The sequence below is a fragment of the Mobula birostris genome, chromosome 24, assembly GCF_030028105.1.
Source record: "Mobula birostris isolate sMobBir1 chromosome 24, sMobBir1.hap1, whole genome shotgun sequence".
In the NCBI taxonomy this organism is placed as follows: domain Eukaryota; kingdom Metazoa; phylum Chordata; class Chondrichthyes; order Myliobatiformes; family Myliobatidae; genus Mobula; species Mobula birostris.
The window spans coordinates 9,765,363-9,786,371 of record NC_092393.1 but is presented as its reverse complement, the minus strand read 5'-3'; the positions used below and the strand labels follow the sequence as shown (position 1 = coordinate 9,786,371).

Sequence of the window (21,009 nt, the reverse complement as noted above, 5' to 3'; positions counted from 1 at the left end):
AACCCTACCCCTAGTGGGGTGGCAGGAGGATGGGGTGAGAGCAGATGCGCGTGATCCTGTACTGTTGGATTGTTCCTGGTTTTTCTTGGCTTTTTCTTGATTTATCATCTTGAATTTTTTGTTTTTTTAGTAAATAGTTTTGATCATTTTTTGTGTTAACTACCTGGTCCTGTATTGCAACAAGGAACCCAATGTTTCTAGGAAGAGGTCTCCAACTCTGAGCCAGACGTTCCATGTTTCCTTGTCGACATCTAGTCTGCACAGATTGTGGGGATGTCCCATCGAGGGTCATGCTCTTCCATTGGTTAACTTTTTTTTCAACAGTGATAATACCTTCTTTTTTCTGCGTTGTGGCCTCAGTTTAGTGGTGTGTACTTATAAGAATGGCATATGCTCATGTGGTGTGCTGATTCCTGTTTTCGTTGATGAAAATATATCCTTATAAGTTTTATCTGACTGATTATTAGGTTTTTAAAGAGTTTTATAATAATATTGTAAGAGGCTTCTTTTTTTTATGTCACTGTGTAGTCTAATTAAAATGGCTTCTTTGTTAACTGCTGAGAAAGTCCTTCCTGCTAGCAATTTGTTTGAATCATGTTACTGATAAGAAGATGTTATAAACCAATTGCGATAGTTGTTATGTTTTTGGTGTATCTGTAAGATACTGTATGCGCGGGGTTTTGAGGCAGAAGGCGGGAGAGAGAGACAGAGGATGGACCAGGTGCTGTGAATCCATTAACGGAGTCGGACCCCGTTCGGCGAGGAGAAGAGACGGAGACGGACTTGTGTGGAGTGTCTGGTCGACCACCGTTGTTGGTCCCAGGCAGCCGGTCGAGGTGGTCCGAGGGATCGCAGGGTGAAGAAGAAGGGTCCTGAGCTCCAACTGTTGTGCACAAAGAGATTGAACTTTGATAAGTGTAGCGCCTTTTATTTTCCTTTTATATTTTATTTTCTATTAATGATATAGTTCCAGTAATATCTATAAACTGTAAATCATTTAATCGTATCTGGTGCATTGTCTGTTATTTGGCGGGGTGGGGTACATCACACAGCACCCACACAAACTAATTACCCAGTTTGGCGGGGCCAAGGGCTGTTTCCCTAGACGACAGCGAGCCGAGCGACCCTGAGGCTGGCCGGGGGGCTACAATATTAATTATTGTTACTATTTTTACTGGCTCAGTTTGCCTTTTGCACATTGGTTGTTTGTCCCTCTGTGTGTAGTTTTTAGTAGTAGTAGTAGTAGTAGTAGTAGTAGTCATACTTTATTGATCCCGGGGGAAATTGGTTTTCGTTACAGTTGCGCCATAAATAATAAATAGTAATAAAACCATAGATAGTTAAATAGTAATATGTAAATTATGCCAGTAAATTATGAAATAAGTCCAGGACCAGCCTATTGGCTCAGGGTGTCTGAACCTCCAAGGGAGGAGTTGTAAAGTTTGATGGCCACAGGCAGAAATGACATCCTATGACGCTCTGTGCTGCACCTCGGTGGAATGAGTCTCTGGTTAAATGTACTCCTGTGCCCAACCACTACATTATGTAGTGGATGGGAGACATTGTCCAAGATGGCATGCAACTTAGACAGCATCCTCTTTTCAGACACCACCGTCAGAGAGTCCAGTTCCATCCCCACAACATCACTGGCCTTACGAATGAGTTTGTTGATTCTGTTGGTGTCTGATACCCTCAGCCTGCTGCCCCAGCACACAACAGCAAACATGATCGCACTCGTAGAACATCCTCAGCATCGTCGGGCAGATGTTAAAGGACATCAGTCTCCTCAGGAAATAGAGACGGCTCTGACCCTTCTTGTAGTAGCCTCAGTGTTCTTTGGCCAGTCCAGTTTATTGTCAATTCGTATCCCCAGGTATTTGTAATCCTCCACCATGTCTACACTGACCCCCGGATAGAAACAGGGGTCACCGGTATCTTAGCTCTCTTCAGGTCTACCACCAGCTCCTTAGTCTTTTTCACATTAAGCTGCAGATAATTCTGCTCACACCATGTGACAAAGTTTCCTACCCTGTACTCAGCCTCATCTCCCTTGCTGATGCATCCAACTATGGCAGAGTCATCAGAAAACTTTTGAAGATGACAAGACTCTGTGCAGTAGTTGAAGTCTGAGGTGTAAATGGTGAAGAGAAAGGGAGACAAGACAGTTCCCTGTGGAGCCCCAGTGCTGCTGATCACTCTGTCGGACACACAGTGTGGCAAGCACACGTACTGTGGTCTGCCAGTCAGGTAATCAAGAATCCATGACACCAGGGAAGCATCCACCTGCATCGCTGTCAACTTCTCCCCCAGCAGAGCAGGGCGGATGGTGTTAAACGCACTGAAGAAGTCAAAAGACATGACCCTCACAGTGCTCGCTGGCTTGTCCAGGTGGGCGTAGACACGGTTCAGCAGGTAGACGATGGCATCCTCAACTCCTAGTTGGGACTAGTAGGCGAACTGGAGGGGATCTAAGTGTGGTCTGACCATAGGCCGGAGCAGCTCCAGAACAAGTCTCTCCATCTTCATCTTCATGATGTGGGAGGTCAATGCCACCGGTATGTAGTCATTTTCAGTGACTCTATAGTATTTTCTCGTTCTACTGTGAATGCCTGTAAGAAAATCAATCTCAAGGTAGTATATGGTGACATATATGTACTTTATTTTTCACTTCAGACTTCGTGCCTGGAAGAGGATGCCTACTGAGTCTTGGTGAGCTGCTGCAGATCATCAGGGTGATGACACCAAACTGTTGTCACAGTGCTTCAGTGATGGAGTGAGTGAATGGTTGTGGATGAGGTATCCATTAAACAGATTGTTACAGCCTGAACGGTGTCAAACTTGTTGAAGATGCAAGTGGAGAGTATTTTGTCACATTTCTCACCAGGAATGAAAGGGTTACCACATGAGGAATGTCTGGCAGCTCTTGAGCGGTATTCTCTGGAGTTCAGGAAAATAAGGGGGGGGATCTCATAGAAACATTCCAAATGTTGGAAGGCCTGAACAGATTTGATATGGCAAAGTTATTTCCCATGGTAGGGGAGTCCAGGACAAGAGGGCACAACTGCAGGATTGAAGGACGTCTACTTAGAACAGAGATGCGTACAAATTACTTTAGTCAGAGGGTGGTAAATCTGTAGAATTTGTTGCCACAAGCGGCTGTGGAGGCCAAGTCGTTGGGTACATTTAAGGCAGAGATAGATAGGTTCTTGATTAGCCAGGCAATCAAAGAGTATGGGGTGAAGGCAGCAGAGTGAGAATGACTGGAAGAATTGGATCAGCCCATGTTTAAATGGCAGAGCAGACACGATTGGCTGAATGACCTACTTCTGCTCCTATATCTTATGATCTTATGGTTTTATGGAGTGTTATAGATGGTGGATAGGCTTTGAGGAGGTGAGTTGTTTGCTGCAGGATCCTTTTTCTCTGTCCTGATGTTGTAACCATACTGTATATATGATGACTCCAGTTCAGTTTCTGGAGAATGCTGACCCAAGGATATTGATAGTAATGGTAAATCTGTTGCCAGGGTAACTGCAATAAAAATTAGCTTTCTGCAGCAGTAGTGCATTACTATAAAAAATGAACAACATAAATTAGCTAAACCTAAATCATATGCAATTTACATGACAAAATACTAGATGCAAACAGAATGACATTTGTACAAATTGCAGAAAATATAGGTGGAGAAGAATTAGCATTTTTCTAGTTGGTTCAAGAACCTGACGGTTTCTTCCCCACTAAAATACTGTTGTTGAACCTTGAGGTTTGCATCTTCAGGCTCCTGTACCTCCTGCCTGGTGGCAGCATTGAAAAAAAGCATCACCTGGTTAGTGAAGGTCCTTAATGCTGGATTCACCTTTCTGAGACACCACCTCTTGTAGATATTCTTGATGGTGGGAAGAACAGTTTCCTTGATAGAACTGCTAAGTCTGCCACTTTCAACAGTCTCTTGTATTTTTATTGTATTGGAGTTCCCATACCAGGCAGTGATGCAACCATCAGGAGAAATATTATCTAATCAGATAAATAAAAGTATGTTGCTGCCCTCGAGGCCGCTGGTTCATCGTTGCTGCCCTCGGAGGGGCTGGTTCGTGGTCAGTGGCTTCTGGTGGCTGGCCTCGGAGGGGCTAGTTCGTGGTTAATGGCTTCTGGTGGCTGGCCTCGGAGGGGCTGGTTCGTGGTCAGTGGCTTCTGGTCGCTGGCCTCGGAGGGGCTGGTTCGTGGTTAATGGCTTCTGGTGGCTGGCCTCGGAGGGGCTGGTTCGTGGTCAGTGGCTTCTGGTCGCTGGCCTCGGAGGGGCTGGTTCGTGGTTAATGGCTTCTGGTGGCTGGCCTCGGAGCGGCTGGTTCGTGGTCAGTGGCTTCTGGTCGCTGGCCTCGGAGGGGCTGGTTCGTGGTTAATGGCTTCTGGTGGCTGGCCTCGGAGGGGCTGGTTCGTGGTCAGTGGCTTGTGGTCACTGCCCTCGGAGGGGCTGGTTCGTGGTCAGTGGCTTGTGGTCATTGCCCTTGAAGGGGCTGGTTCGTGGTCAGTGGCTTGTGGTCACTGCCCTTGAAGGGGCTGGTTCGTGGTCAGTGGCTTGTGGTCACTGCCCTCGGAGGGGCTGGTTCGTGGTCAGTGGCTTGTGGTCACTGCCCTTGAAGGGGCTGGTTTGTGGCCGCTGCCCTTGGAGGGGCTGCTGGGGATATTACCAAAATTCTGATTTTTATGGATTGGGCTGTAATTCATTTCCATTCTTTTTGTTGCTGATTGGCGGGTTGGGGGGTTTGGGGTTTGAGTTTTTGTTTCTTTTTCTTTTCATGCAGGCGGAATTGATGTCTTTCTTTCAACTACTATGTTTTTTTCTGTATTTTATGGCTATCTGGAGAAGACAAATCTCAGTTGTATTCTGCACACATACCTTGATAATAAAATGAACCTTTGAACCTCTGTGTTCACAATGATGATACTCCAGGACAGGAGCTGAACTTGTTGGAAATACTCAGCAGCTTAGGTACCATCTGTGAAAAAGAAAACAGAATTAATGCTTCAGGATGATCTATCATCAGAAAAAGCATGTTTTAAGTTGCAGAGAAAGATGAGAGGTGAGAGGAATAAATGTCACAATGGTCAATGAAGGCAGATGAAGGGTGATGAATAACAAAAGCCACAATTGAAGGAGGATTTAAAAAGGAAAGTATGGGGGTGGGGGTGCCCGTGTGCATGCGTATGGATTAGACGTGTTTGATCGGTGCTCCTCTCCGAGGTCTCGATAAAATTACTATTATACCGTGTTTTTCACTGCAGGTACAGCAGGCGGTGAAAAAGGCAAATGGTATGCTGGCATTTATAGCGAGAGGATTCGAGTACAGGAGCAGGGAGGTACTACTGCAGTTGTACAAGGCCTTGGTGAGACCACCCCTGGAGTATTGTGTGCAGTTTTGGTCCCCTAATCTGAGGAAAGACATCCTTGCCATAGAGGGAGTACAAAGAAGGTTCACCAGATTGATTCCTGGGATGGTAGGACTTTCATATGAAGAAAGACTGGATGAACTGGGCTTGTACTCGTTGGAATTTAAAAGATTGAGGGGGGATCTGATTGAAACGTATAAGATCTTAAAGGGATTGGACAGGCTAGATGCAGGAAGATTGTTCCCGATGTTGGGGAAGTCCAGAACGAGGGGCCACAGTTTGAGGATAGAGGGGAAGCCTTTTAGGACCGAGATTAGGAAAAACTTCTTCACACAGAGAGTGGTGAATCTGTGGAATTCTCTGCCACAGGAAACAGTTGAGGCCAGTTCATTGGCTATATTTAAGAGGGAGTTAGATATGGCCCTTGTGGCTACGGGGGTCAGGGGGTATGGAGGGAAGGCTGGGGCGGGGTTCTGAGTTGGATGATCAGCCATGATCATAATAAATGGCGGTGCAGGCTCGAAGGGCCGAATGGCCTACTCCTGCACCTATTTTCTATGTTTTTATGTTTTATTCATTCATAGGCCAACAGTGTATATCTAAACTAAGTGTCTGGAAAAGTTTGACAATGCTGAAGGCAAATAAAGTCAAGACCACTGACTGCCAAACTACCGAAGTTAGCGCTAACAACGGGTTGGTAAATAACTCTCCCCAGCCCTAATAGCATGTGTTTAACGGTATGATATAATTTGTGTCATAAACTTTCTCGGAGAGGGGGTTTGTGATAATTGTGTAATGTTAGTTACCTGCCCAGCAGCTCCTTTTGGGATGGAAATGGGGAACTATGTGTCTGGTTTAGGGAGACACAAAGGGGGTGGGTTAGGGTGTGTGTTGTTCCTGTTTATAGCTCAGACATTTTTTTTGGTGTATGTTGTGTTCTTATGAAGCTGCCAGTTAATTTGCATTGTTTACGATGTTTGTGCTCAACTCTAATAATCTCTTTTTTATTCTCATATGCAGAGGTCTTGCAGTAGAATGCAGCTGCGGGGTAAAGATATTACAATAGTCTCGTGGAATGTTAAGAGCCTTAGTCATGTTGTTAAGAGGGATAAAGTTTTTAGACATCTCAAATCTCTACCTGCAGATGTGGATCTTTTTTACAGGAAACACATATCAAAGTAACTGAGCAACGCAGATTGAGATCTAGCTGGATGTCGCAGGTTTACCAGTCACCATTTACTTCTCATGCCCGTGGTGTGGCTATCCTCTTTAGGAAAAATATTCCATTTCAACTCACTTCTATGACCACAGATCCTCTCGGCAGGTTTATTATGATTTCTGGCACCATTAATTCGTTTTCGCTAACCTTCCCTAATATTTATGGTCCAAACACAGACCAGCCAAATTTTTTTAGGAAAGTTTTTGATTTACTTCCAGATGCCAGTAATTCAAATATAATAATCAGCAGTGACTTGAATTGCTACCTGGATCCATATTTAGATAGATTGTCCTCCTGCCCACCCTCAAATATCGTGTCAGTGCAGGTCCTAAATAATTTGATTAGATCTAGGTATTTAGTAGATATTTGGCCAGTTCCACATCCCACCAACAAGGACTATTCTTATTATTCTCATGTTCACAAATCTTATAGTAGAATAGATTATTTTTTGGTTGACTCTCATTTAATATCTCATGTTACCAATACAAAATATCACAATAGATTAATTTCTGACCATAGCCCCTTGACAATGACCTTAAATCTCTCCCTTTCCAAACGAATCTATTCCTGGCATTTTAACCCCTCCCTACTCACTGATAAGAAAATTATAGAATATATCACCACCAGATTATAAGATTTTATAGAAATTAACGATAACAGTGAGGTGTCAGATTCCACACTCTGGGAGATATTAAAAGTTGTAATTAGTGGGTATATAATTTCATATGAATCCGCTGCTAAGAGGGAGAGAGAAGGGTGATTATTGGAGATTGAGAATACTCTCCCAACCCTCGAAGCGACATACCGGGCTTCGAAATCCTCTGAAGATTATAATAATGAACCTTAAATATGAGTACAATTGTATCTTCGGTAGTCAAATAAATAACCTCCTCTTAAAATTAAAACAAAAGTATTTCGAGATGGGGGACAAGCCTGAGGAGCTCCTGGCGCGGCAGCTCAGGGGCGCCCAGGCCCTGAGGTCAATTCATTGCATTAGATCGAGGGCAGGTACCCTGTTAACTAACCCCAAGGAGATAAATGACTGTTTTAAAGAATTTTACAGTGAACTCTACAGCTCTAAATGCAATGCCACTCAAACTGATTTGAATGACTTCTTTGATGCTTTTGCAATGCCGAAACATAGTGACGCTGCTAGGGAGGACCCAGATTCTGACTTCACATTGGAAGAAATAACTTCTGCCATTAAGTAATTTCCGTCCGGCAAGGCTGCTGGGCCAGATGGATTTGGCTGTGAATTTTATAATAAATTCTGTGATATCCTTGCCCCACTTCTCCTTAGAATGATATCTTGCTCTAAGCCCTGCCTAGGACATTGTATGAGGCTAACATTTCCCTCATTTTAAAACAAGGTAAAGAGGAAACAGACCCAGCCAGCTATAGGCACATTGCACTTCAGAATTTCAATAGAAAGGTAATTACTAAAATGCTGGCTAACCAACTAAATAAGTATTTGTCATCTATCACTCATCCTGATCAGACAGGATTTGTCCCGGGTAGGTTCTCTTTTTCCAATGTCAAGTGCCTCCTTAATACTATGTATGCTGATCATGGGAAAGCTAATGGGGCAGCAATTTTATCCCTTGATGCATAGAAGGCTCTTGACCAGATTAAGTGGCCTTACATGTTTGAGTCACTGTACAGGTTTGGGTTCGGGGAGTCATTTGTATCTTGGGTAAAGCTGATATACGCCAGCCCATTGTGTTCTATTATAACTAATGGTGACAACACAACTCTGTTTCCCCTACACCGTTCAGTCCTGCAGGGTTGCCGTCTCTCGCCGGCCCTTTTTGCCGTCTCGGTAGAGCGCTTTGCCTTAAAAATAAGAAGTCACCCAAATATTCTGGGTTTGAAAGTGGGAGGTATTGAAACACTTATTAGTTTATATGCTGATGGTGTGATACTCTACTTACAAAACTCAGAAAAGTCAGTCCCTCTTCTTCTAGATTTAATCACCTCTTTTGGCAGACTATCGGGATACTCAATCAATTGGACAAAAAGTGACTTTGTGCCCCTCTCCAACGACTACACGCGGGGAAGGTGTCCCGTTCAAAGTAGTTAAAGATCTCTTTACTTTTCTTGGTTTGACAATCCCCAAAGATCCTAAATTAATATTCAAATTAAACTTCGCAGGGTTTATTTCAAAACTTAAACAGAATATAGAAAGTTGGAAAACCCTACCCCTGTCCATGATTGGTCGTATAAATTCAATTAAAATGGTTTCCCTTCCTAGGTTTCTCTATCTTTGACAAAATCTCCCCATTTTTCTTACATCAGCTCCATAATATTGTCTTATATCTAGAATTATAGGAATCACAGGATTTCAAAAATTCATCTACAAAAGCCCAAGTCTGAAGGAGGGCTGGGATTACCTGTATTTAGACACTATTATTGGGCTGTTAATGCTAGGCCTTTAATGTTTTGGCAACAGGGGGCTCTGGATAACCTAGACCCTGGGGCTCCCTTGTGGCTATGTATGGGGTCTAACTCTGTTGTCAATTCCTCCTTGCCAGCCATGCTGTTCTCCAAGTTAGAGAAGCCTGGGACTTCAAAAAGTTTGGTTTTGTTTTGAAAAATTCCATCAGAATTCTAAATCAGATTAGGAGCGTTCTGAATTTACCAGAGACCTCTGAACAAACACCAATCTGTTTCAATCACTCCTTTCTACCCTCATGGTCAGATAAAACCATGCTTGGAGGGAGAAGGGTCTAGTTTCTATTGAAGACCTGTACATAGAGGGATGGTTTGCAACATTTAGTCTGCTGAAAGAGAAATTTGAGCTGCCTCATTCACACTTTTTTCGTTACTTACAAATTAGACACTACATTCAATCTAGGATTTGTAATTTTGAAATCCTTCCAGGGAAACATACGTTTTTTGATATGTGAAAGAACCCTCCTGATTCCAGGCATCTCATTTCTAGGTTTGTACGTTTGTTTGATAATTGCACTGTAGCGTTTACTGTGAAGATTAGAGACGCCTGGAGAGAGGAGTTGGGCATTGAATTTTCTGAAGCTGCCTGGGATAAGTGTTTGTCTATGATACAGGCTTGCTTTGTTAACAGCAGGCACCAACTGATCCAGTTTAAAGTTGTCCACCGTCTCCATTATTCTAAACTTAAATTGCACAGGATTTACCCTTCTGTCTCGCCAATGTGTGATAGATGCCAAGGGACAGAGGCCACATTGTCACACACCTTTTGGTTTTGCCCATTACTGACTGGATCTTGGTCCAAAATATTCGACTGGTACTCAAAGGCCTGTAAAAGATCCTTCTCCTTGGAAGCTGGTCTCGCTATATCTGGCTGCTGGCAATCTATTATTTGTTTCCCTGCAGCCACACAACAGTCTCTGATCCTGGGGATGATTGTTGCCAAAAGACTTATCTTGAGGGAATGGAAATCACCTTCTCCCCCTTCCTTTTGGAGATGGATGGCTGATACGATCTCAGTCATACAGATGGAGAAACTTAGGTTCTTGAGAACCAATTCATTAAAAAATTTTCAGCTATCTAGGATCTATTTCTTGCCTACCTGGACGACGCCAGGGGCAAATCAGCAATTTCCCCCAGGCTGATTTCTCACGGCCCTCATTTGAGATTTAATGTTTAGTATTTTTGAGCACTTTGTTCAATAGGCATCCCTCTAATGTTATGTCTCTGTAAAGCTATCATACACTGCACTGATTGCAACAATAACCAGCACTTCATTCAGGGCCAGCACCTTGTACTACTGCTGGTTCCAGCATACCCACAGCAGAGCATGCTGGGGAGCCACCAGAACATCCTCAGATGTAGCTACTTCCTCACGCACAGAGGTATGGGTGAAGGCTTCCAAGGTAAATCCTGCTCTAGAATATGTCTGGTCAGCATCTACCCAAAAGGACACCCTGATCAAAAAGCAAAACCACATGTGGTATTGGATAATCAGAGCAATGTGTAATTGGCAAAATCAATATTCTTTGACACATTTGGTGCTCAAGGTTCTGCCTCCCCATACCTTCTAATGACATGTTCTGGAACATCAGATTTGCCAGAAGAAAAGCCAGTAGATTTGTTGTGGAGTCAATAGGAGTGGAAATCTGCTTACCCTTGCCAACTCATTGAGTGCAATCATATTCCCAACAACAGGGATGAAATCCTAACTCCTGAAGCTGCACGTGGTCATTCACATCTTCAGGACATAACTGACAAGATTCCCCCACCTGACTCTTCTGCTGAGATTCCACTGTTGCTTAGCAGAGACACATTAGGTATATGAGCAGCATAATGGGAGGCACGACACACCTTATGCCCAATAACTGGACTTGGGTTGGTTCATAGTCAGTGAAGTTCTGCCTTGATGGTGTTCATCAGCCCACTGTCAGCACATATAAGACTAATGTCCTGAAGAACCCAAGCCATTTCAGACCCAGTGAGAGTAGAATCTGTATGAAAGAGAAGATTGTAAGTATGCAAACCAAGCACCTTGACATACTTAACTCTGCTCCACTAGATTTAGGCAAGCTGGTCTTCTGTCACTCAAAAGATCATTCCATCAATGTGCTCTGGCACCTTCCATTGAAGATGATATTTTCCTTCAGATCATGAATAAAGAGTTTGGCAAAGACAAATCAAACAGTTGGGTAGCTCTCTTTCCCTTTCACTCACCATGATAACTCCTACCAGGCCCTCAGTTGATTCATGTCCCTCATCCACATTTTGAGAGGGAAAACAGAAATGAACATAGAGTTTATGGGAAGACTCTTCAGGAACAACCATGTTGAGTTAGCTCCTCCACTAGATCCCAACAAAAAAAACTGGTTTTGTCCAACTTTGGTGCTTACCACCCCCAGAAACTTGCACAAGTATTAATTTGTCTTTGATTCAAGTGCACACTAAACAATGTGCTCTTGCAGGGTTCAGACATCAATAACAGTCTGCTCAGGAGTCCTCATGCACTTCAGAACTGATTCTGTCAAAGTGATGGCAGACATTGCACAAGTGTTCCACTGCTTCCTAGTAGAGAGAACCATCGAGACTCCCTCTGATTCTTGTGGTTTCATGATCACTAACTGGACATTGAGATTCTGGAGTACTGCATGAGAGTTCATGTATTCGGTAACTCTCCCTCACCAATCTATGGCCTTAAGAGGGCAGCTATCGAGAGAGAGAGAGAGACTGAAGCATAGAGGTAAAGGTATGTAGAGAGGTACTTCCACATTGATGGTCATAAATAATTTTCTAGTGCAGAAGAAGCAGTCAGTGTGCTGAAAGTAGCACAAAACATGTTGGCGCAGTCTAATTTCAGACTGCTTAGGATCGAATCCAACAGTGCTGAGGTCACACAGCATTTCTCATCATCGTTTCTCAGAGACTGGCAAATGACACTTAAAGGGTTGACAGTGGATATGCAATGGCAAGCATTTAAAGATCGCATGGATGAACTACAACAATTGTTCATCCCAGTTTGACAAAAGAATAAATCAAGGAAGGTAGTGCACCCGTGGCTGATCAAGGGAAATTAGGGATAGTATCAATTCCAAAGAAGAAGCATACAAATTAGCCAGAAAAAGTGGCTCACCTGAGGACTGGGAGAAATTCAGAGTTCAGCAGAGGAGGACAAAGGGCTTAATTAGAAAGGGGAAAAAAGATTATGAGAGAAAACTGGCAGAGAACATAAAAACTGACTGTAAAAGCTTTTATAGATATGTGAAAAGAAAAAGATTGGTTAAGACAAATGTAGATCCCCTACAGACAGAAACTGGTGAATTGATGATGGGGAGCAAGGACATAGCAGACCAATTGAATAATTACTTTGGTTCTGTCTTCACTAAGGAGGACATAAATAATCTTCCGGAAATAGTAGGGGACAGAGGGTCTTGTGAGATGGAGGAACTGAAGGAAATACATGTTAGTAGGGAGGTGGTGTTAGGAAAATTGAAGGGATTAAAGGTAGATAAATCCTCAGGGCCAGATGGTCTGCATCCCAGAGTGCTTAAGGAAGTAGCCCAAGAAATAGTGGATGTATTAGTGATAATTTTTCAAAACTCTTTAGATTCTGGACTAGTTCCTGAGGATTGGAGGGTGGCTGATGTAACCCCACTTTTTAAAAAAGGAGGGAGAGAGAAACCGGGGAATTATAGACCGGTTAGCCTAACATCGGTGGTGGGGAAAATGCTAGTCAGTTATCAAAGATGTGATAACAGCACAATTGGAAAGCGGTAAAATCATCGGACAAAGTCAGCGTGGATTTATGAAAGGAAAATCATGTTTGACGAATCTCATAGAATTTTTTAAGGATGTAACTAGTAGAGTGGATAGGGGAGAACCAGTGGATGTGGTATATTTGGATTTTCAAAAGGCTTTTGACAAGGTCCCACACAGGAGATTAGTGTGCAAACTTAAAGCACACGGTATTGGGGGTAAGGTATTGATGTGGATAGAGAATTGGTTGGCAGACTGGAAGCAAAGAGTGGGAATAAACGGGACCTTTTCAAAATGGCAGGCAGTGACTAGTGGGGTACCACAAGGCTCAGTGCTGGGACCCCAGTTGTTTACAATATATATTAATGACTTAGATGAGGGAATTAAATGCAGCATCTCCAAGTTTGCGGATGACACGAAGCTGGGCGGCAGTGTTAGCTGTGAGGAGGATGCAGGGTGACTTGGATAGGTTAGGTGAGTGGGCAAATTCATGGCAGATGCAATTTAATGTGGATAACTATGAGGTTATCCACTTTGGTGGCAAAAACAGGAAAACAGATTATTATCTGAATGGTGGCCGATTAGGAAAAGGGGAGGTGCAACGAGACCTGGGTGTCATTATACACCAGTCATTGAAAGTGGGCATGCAGGTACAGCAGGTGGTGAAAAAGGCAAATGGTATGCTGGCATTTATAGCGAGAGGATTCGAGTACAGGAGCAGGGAGGTACTACTGCAGTTGTACAAGGCCTTGGTGAGACCACACCTGGAGTATTGTGTGCAGTTTTGGTCCCCTAATCTGAGGAAAGACATCCTTGCCATAGAAGGATTACAAAGAAGGTTCACCAGATTGATTCCTGGGATGGCAGGACTTTCATATGATGAAAGACTGGATCAACTAGGCTTATACTCTTATTGAAACATATAAAATCCTAAAGGGATTGGACAGGCAAGATGCAGGAAGATTGTTCCCGATGTTGGAGAAGTCCAGAACGAGGAGTCACAGTTTGAGGATAAAGGGGAAGCCTTTTAGGACCGAGATTAGGAAAAACTTCTTCACACAGAGAGTGGTGAATCTGTGAAATTCTCTGCCACAGGAAACAGTTGAGGCCAGTTCATTGGCTATATTTAAGAGGGAGTTAGATAAGGCCCTTGTGGCTAAAGGGATCGGGGGGTATGGAGAGAAGGCAGTTATAGGGTTCCGAGTTGGATGATCAGCCATGAGTGTACTGAACGGCGGTGCAGGCTCGAAGGGCCGAATGGCCTATTCCTGCACCTATTTTCTATGTTTCTATCAGCTCTGGCCAAATAGCTACAGAATCTTGACCTTGGACAGGACCTCTCACCTACGCAGTGCACTCTGGGCCTTCGATGGGACTTCATTACCAACACCCTTACTTTCCAGGTCACTGACACTGAAAGATCCTTTAAGTGTCGTGGTGTGCTATTGACTATGAATAGTGGGTTGTCCCTCTCATTCTCAAGAAACATGAGCAATGATGTTCTTCCCTTCAGGATTTTAAAGGCTTCAAATCCCACTATCTACAATCTCAGAAGTAACAGGTCTGCATCTTCTGTGATGCATCAATAAAACTATGGCTCTGTTGTGTATCTGAAGTTCAGAGGCTCTGCTGGATGTATTGACATTGGATTCATGCTGGACAAGGCAAAACTTATTCCCAAACCAGACCTCACAAGGCTTGAACTCAGTGCTGCTGTTCCATCAGTTGAAATGGCAGAGATGATGACCAAAGAGCTAGACACAGAACTAGATGATAGCAAGGTCTTTACTGAAAACAAGGTTGCGCTCAGTTATATATTTAATGAAAAAAGGAGATTCTATCTTTATGTACATAATAGGATCAAACATATCAAGCAAACAACTCAGGAGAGACAATGGAACTATGTTCCTACTGATATCAACCCGGTTGATCATGCTACAGAGGGCTCCAAGTCAATCAGCTCACCCCCTTCCTCATGGTTATCTGGCCGAGCGTTTCTTGCCAATCCTCAAAAGGAACATAGTTAATTCTTACTGTACCTTGGCAATGTTGTTTCCAGAATGTTGCTGGGGATGGAGTGTTCGGCTTGACAATGTCGATTATATTCAATGTATTCCATTGGTTGTGGACAGTATTGTGACCTCCTGCTTTCCTTTCACAAGTAAGAACAAGGTCACAGTGGAGTCACGGAGTTGTGAGTCACAGAGCAACAGCGTCTCACATTCATAGAATAAATAAGACATGGTACAGAAACATGGGGACAGAGTCACAAAATCATTGAGTTATAATCATAGTCATAGCGTCATTGATCGTAATCATAGAGTGAAAGAATGGAGTCATTGAACCTGAAAGATGTGTTGTGCTGGGGAGACTGTGAGAGAGATCCTGTTTGCCTGCATTATTACACATTGACACCCTTCTGCCTTCAGTTATTTTCAGGTTTTCAGTCTGCTGTGATTCTTGCATTTTGAGCTTCACAGTGCTGTAAGTAGAGGAACTGCTGCTTCATAGCTCCAGCAGTGAGGGTTTAGTCCTGACACCGGGCACTGCCTGCCCGTGTACATTTGTCTGAGGGATGACTCCTGGGAGTGTACATCTCACACAGCTTCTCATGGTCCAGAACACATCCTGCACAGACAAAAAAGCTCCCCGAAGTCACTATTTTCTGAAGAGAACCGGACTATGCACATCAATTCTCATGACCTTCTCCAGATGCACAGTTGGGAGCATCTTAACATGCTGTATCACTGGGTATGGAAAGTGTACTGCAGTGGACAGGATAGATGAACTGCCTACACAACATTAAAGACATATATATATAGGAAGGTGTCGGAGAATCCTCAAGTCACGTAACTTTTTATTGTCATTTCGACCATAACTGCTGCAACAGTACACAGTAAAAATGAGACAACGTTTTTCAGGACCATGGTCACATGAAACAATACAAAAACTACACTAAACTATGTCTAGTCTAGATCTACCCAGGACTGCATAATGTGCACAAAACAGTGCAGGCATTACAATAAATAATAAACAAGACAATATGCACAGTAGAGGGCTGTAGGTTGGTGTCAGTCTGGGTATTGAGGAGTCTGATGACTTGGGGGAGAAAACTGTTACATAGTCTGGTCGTGAGAGCCCTAATACTTTGGTGCCTTTTGCCAGATGGCAGGAGGGAGAAGACTTCGTATGAGGGGTGCGTGGGGTCCTTCATAATGCTGTTTACTTTATGGATGCAGCGTGTGGTGTAAGTGTCTCTAAGACCCCAATGATCTTCTAAGCAAACCTCACTATCCGCTGCAGGGTCTTGCGATCCGAGATGGTGCAATTTCCAAAACAGGCAGTGATGTGGCTGCTCAGGATCAATACAACCTCTGTAGAATGTGGTGAGGATGGGGTGTAGGAGATGGACTTTCCTCAGCCTTCGCAGAAAGTAGAGATGCTGCTGGGCTTTCTTTGCTATGGAGCTGGTGTTGACGGACCAGGTGAGATTCTCGGCCAGGTGAACACCAAGAAATTTGGTGCTCTTAACGACTTCTATGGAGGAGTCGTCAATGTTCAGCGGAGAGTGGTTGTTCTGTGTCCTCCTGAAGTCAACAACGATCTCTTTTGTTTTGTTCACATTCAGAGACAGGTTGTTGGCTCTGCACCAGTCTGTTAGCCTCTGCACCTCCTCTCTGTATGCTGACTCATCGTTCTTGCTGATGAGACCCACCACGGTCGTGTCATCGGCGAACTTGATGATGTGGTTCAAACTGTGTGTTGCAGCACAGTCGTGGGTCAGCAGAGTGAACAGCAGTGGACTGAGCATACAGTCCTGGGGGGCCCCCGTGCTCAGTGTGATGGTGTTGGAGATGCTGCTTCTGATCCAGACTGACTGAGATCTCCCAGTCAGGAAGTCTAGGATCCAGTTGCAGAGGGAGGTGTTCAGGCCCAGTAGGCTCAGCTTTCCAATCAGTTTCTGAGGAATGACTGTGTTGAATGCTGAACTGAAGTCTATGAACAGCATTCGAACATGCGTGTCTTTTCTGTCCAGGTGAGTTAGGGCCAGGTGGAGAGTGATAGCAATGGCGTTGTCTCTTGAACAGTTGGGACGGTACGCGAACTGCTGGGGGTCCAGTGAGGGGGGACAGTTTGTCCTACTCACATTGGGGAAAAGGCTATGCAGCTTTGATACCAGGACCACCAGGCTCAAAAAGTCTTCTCCCAAGCTATCTGACTGATCAGCACCTCCATCCATTAACCACCCCTCCATACACTAACCATGCCCCCCACAATCACTACTTTATGAGTTACTGTCAGAGGCACCTTACATACAGTCAAATACCATAAGACCATAAGATGTAAGAGCAGAATTAGGCCATTTAGCCCATCTAGTCTGCTCCACCATTCCATCATGGCTGATTCCAGATCCCATTCAACCTCATACATTTGCCTTCTCGTCATATCCTTTGATGGCCTGACCAATCAAGAAACTATCAACTTCCGCCTTAAATATACCCACGATCTTGGCCTCCACTGCAGTCTGTGGCAGAGCATTCCATAGATTTGCTGCTGTCTGGCTGAAAAAAAATTCCTCCTTCTAAAAGGTTGCTCCTCAGTTTTCAGTCTGTGCCCTCTTGTTCTGGATACCCCCATCACAGGAAGTATCCTATCCACATCCACCCTATCTAGTCCTTTTATTACTTGGTTGATTTCAATGAGGTTCCTCCCGCCACATTCTTCAAAATTCCAGTGAGTACAGGCCCATAGTTGCCAAACTCTCCTCATATGTTAACCTCTTCAGTCCTGAAATCATTCTCATGAACCTTCTCCGGACTCTCTCCAATGGCAACACATCCTTCCTGAGATATGGGGCTCAGTCTGAAGGCTGTAGTAATCTCAGAGCTCACAGTGCCCTGGGAAGATGCAGTCTGTGAGGCGTATGAACGGAAACATGTAAGATTCACTGAGCTGGCCACAAATTCTAAGCAGCGTGGATGGAAGGTGCAGAGTTTCCCAGTAGAGGTTGGCTGCCAAGAATTTGTGGCTAATTCCATGGTCAGATTGCTGAAGGGATTGGGAGTCTGAGGCCAGGGCCAGCGGCAAGCGGCAAGCTATAAAAGAAATCTCAGAGGTAGCAGAGTGAAGCAACCACTTGTTATGGATGAAGAGGAGTGACAGGGGGGCCCTGAAATGACCCAGTGCATGGCCAGATGTGAAGGGGGGCACCTGGGATGCCAGGATGCCAGGTTGCACTGTTGAGCCCTCTGAACATGTAGTGGGCTTTATTGACAAAACATCTACCTGACGAGCCCGGGAAAGCATCTGCCACCCACCAAGCCCCATCTCAAGATCTCTATGCTATGACCCGAGTTAGGATCTGCTTGTCAAAGAGATTGAAACATCTAGTCCTATGAGCTCGAATAAGTGCAGCCTGATGAGTGTCTTATGAAGGCTCAGCATTATCGCCTTACTTTTATATTCTATTCCCCTTGAAATAAATGCCAACATTGAATTTGCCTTATTTACCACAGACTGAACCTGTAAATGTACCTTCTAGGATTCTTGCAGAAGGACTCCTAAGTCTCTTTGCACCTCTAATGTTTGAACTTTCTCTCCATTTAGATAATACTACTTTTACCAAACTGCATTATCATCCATTTCCCAACACTGTAATTCCGTCTGCCACTTTTTGCCCATTCTTTCAATTTGTCTAGGTCCTGCTGCAATTGTATTGCTTCCTCAGCATTACCTATCTTCGTATCATCTGCAAATTTTGAATAAAGTCATCAATTCCATTATACAAATTATTGACAAACAATGTGAAAAGCAGTAGTCCCAATAATAACCCCTGAGGAGCACCACTAGTCACTGGCAGCCAACCAGAAAAAGCCCCCTTTATTCCCACTCATTGCCTCTTGCCCGTCAGCTATTCCTCTATCCATGCCAGTATCTTTCTTCTAACGCCACAGGATTTTATCTTATTAAGTAGTCTCATGTGTAGCATCTTATCAAATGCCTTCTGAAAATCCAAGTAAATGACATCCACTGCCTCTCCTTTGTCCACCCTGCTTGTTACTTCCTCGAAGAACTATAATAGATTTGTCAGGTAAGATTTCCCTTTACAGATATCATGCTGACTTTGACTTACTTTATCATTAATCTCCAAGTATCCCAAAACCTCATCCTTAATAATAGACTCCCGCACTTTCCCAACAACTGAGGTCTGGCTAACTGGCCTATAATTTCCTTTCTTTTGCCTTCCTCACTTCTTAAAGAGTGGAGTGACATTTGCAATCTTCTGGTCCTCAGGGTCCATGCCAGAATCAAGTGATTCTTGAAAGACCATGACCAATGCATCTGTTATCTCTTCAGCAACCTCTCTCAGGACTCTTGGATGTAGTCCATCTGGTCCAGGTGACTTATCACCCTTAAGATCTTTTAGTTTGCCTGGTATTTTTTCCCTTTGTAATAGCAATGGCACTCACTCCTGTTCCCTGACACTCATGGACCCCTGGAACACTACTAGTGTCTCCCACAGTGAAGACAGATGCAAAGTACCCAGCAGCCTCTCGTACGTGTTGCTGTTGTTCAGGCAGCTCAAAGTACAGTGGAGAGTTAGTGAGATTACATCTGCTGTAGTCCAGTTGTCACAGTAGGCAAATTGCAGCAGATGCTGGTCCTTGCTAAATTCTTAGCTGTGACCAACCTCTTCATCACAGAAGATGTGAGTGCCACTGTGCGATAGTCATTGAGGCAGCTCACTCTGCTCATCTTGGGCACCATCATGATTGACGCCCTGCATCAGTGAGAGGTTGATAATATCCATGAATACTCCAGCCAGTTGGTTAGCACTGATTTTCAGTACCCTGCCAGGTACACCATCAGATGCACTGACAGTGATCACAGGGTCACCAGAAGCTGCAGGGATTCACATAGATGTGGTATTATTCTCCTTTTAAACGCATGCAGAAAGGCAGTGAGCTCATTTGGAGAGTGAAATATTGCTGCCATTACACTGTTACATTTCTCCTTTTTGGGAGTAATTTCATAAAACCCTGCCAAAGTTATTGTGCATTTGACTGTCTCTTTTTTGCTCTTATGATGCACTGCTGTAGGTCATAGCTGGAATTCTTGAAGGGTTCTGGACCACTGGTCTTATATGCCACAAGTCTTTCCCTTAATAGACTGCATTTCTTTTGGTTCATCCAAAGCTTTTGTCTTGGGAGGACTTGCTTTGTTTTCAAAAGTGCACATTCATCCACACTGGTTTTGGTGAAGCCAGTGAACGACCGCGACATATTCATTCAAATCTGAAGATGAATCCCTGAATACGATGCAGTCCACTGATTCAAAACAGTTCTGTAAACTCTCTTCTGCTTCCCTAGACCATACCTTTGCAGTCCTCAGTCCTCACCAGTTCTCAGTCTCTGCCTATATGCCAGGATGTCAATGTACATTCTTAGGAAGAGTGTCAGTGAATCTAAGGTGAGATCAAAATGATAACAGGACAGTGAAACCTTGTTTGTTAGATTGTCAGATAGATCGGTAGAAATTAAACAGGCACTGGAACAGCAAATTTAAATATATTTTTATTATTCAACAGCTATAATGTTGTCATGTTGCTGGTTACTTAGTTACATATGTTGGGAATAGGTGATTGATCATGATGCAGGGTTAGAATAAATTAAAATGGAGCTGAGATACAGCAAGAGGCAAAAATAAATATTAGGAGTTATTCATAGGCAACCACATAGCAGCTGAAATATTGGTCATTAATAACTTAGGAAATCAGAGGTGCATGTCATAAGGGTAGTACATTTAGATTCAAGATTCAAGTACATTTATTATCAAAGAATGCATGAATTATTCAACCTTAAAATTCCCTTGCTCACAGATAGCCACAAAGCAAGAAACCCAAAAGAACCCAATTTAAAAAAAATAAAAGAATAAAAATAGAAGTAAACTCGATGCGCAAGAGAAAGAAAAAAATGCAAGTCGTGCAAACAATTGAAGTGAACAACAGCATTCTGAACCAAAAATGAGTCCTCAGATCCAACTCGGAGTAGTCCAGAGCAGGCCCAATGCCTTAGTTCATCGTATTAGCAGGCATGGAGCACAACAGCTGGGGCAGTCTTTATATCCTCAGTGCCATGGATAGAGGAGTGACCATTGCGGTGAGCCAGCAAAATCAGCTCTCGCCCCAGATCCTGACACCC

The 21,009-nt window shown here is 43.8% G+C and overlaps 1 long non-coding RNA gene across 1 annotated transcript in view; it reads right to left on the bottom strand.

Moving 5' to 3' along the window:
• Window positions 1–4,757: 4,757 nt before the first annotated feature.
• Window positions 4,758–21,009, bottom strand: part of LOC140187337 (uncharacterized) — a 40,376-nt gene continuing 24,124 nt past the window's right edge. The window contains exons 2-3 of the long non-coding RNA XR_011883070.1: window positions 10,910–11,049; window positions 4,758–4,997 (exon numbers count right to left, since the gene is read on the bottom strand). This is a non-coding gene — a long non-coding RNA (uncharacterized lncRNA). The remainder of the gene's footprint in view (window positions 4,998–10,909; window positions 11,050–21,009) is intronic.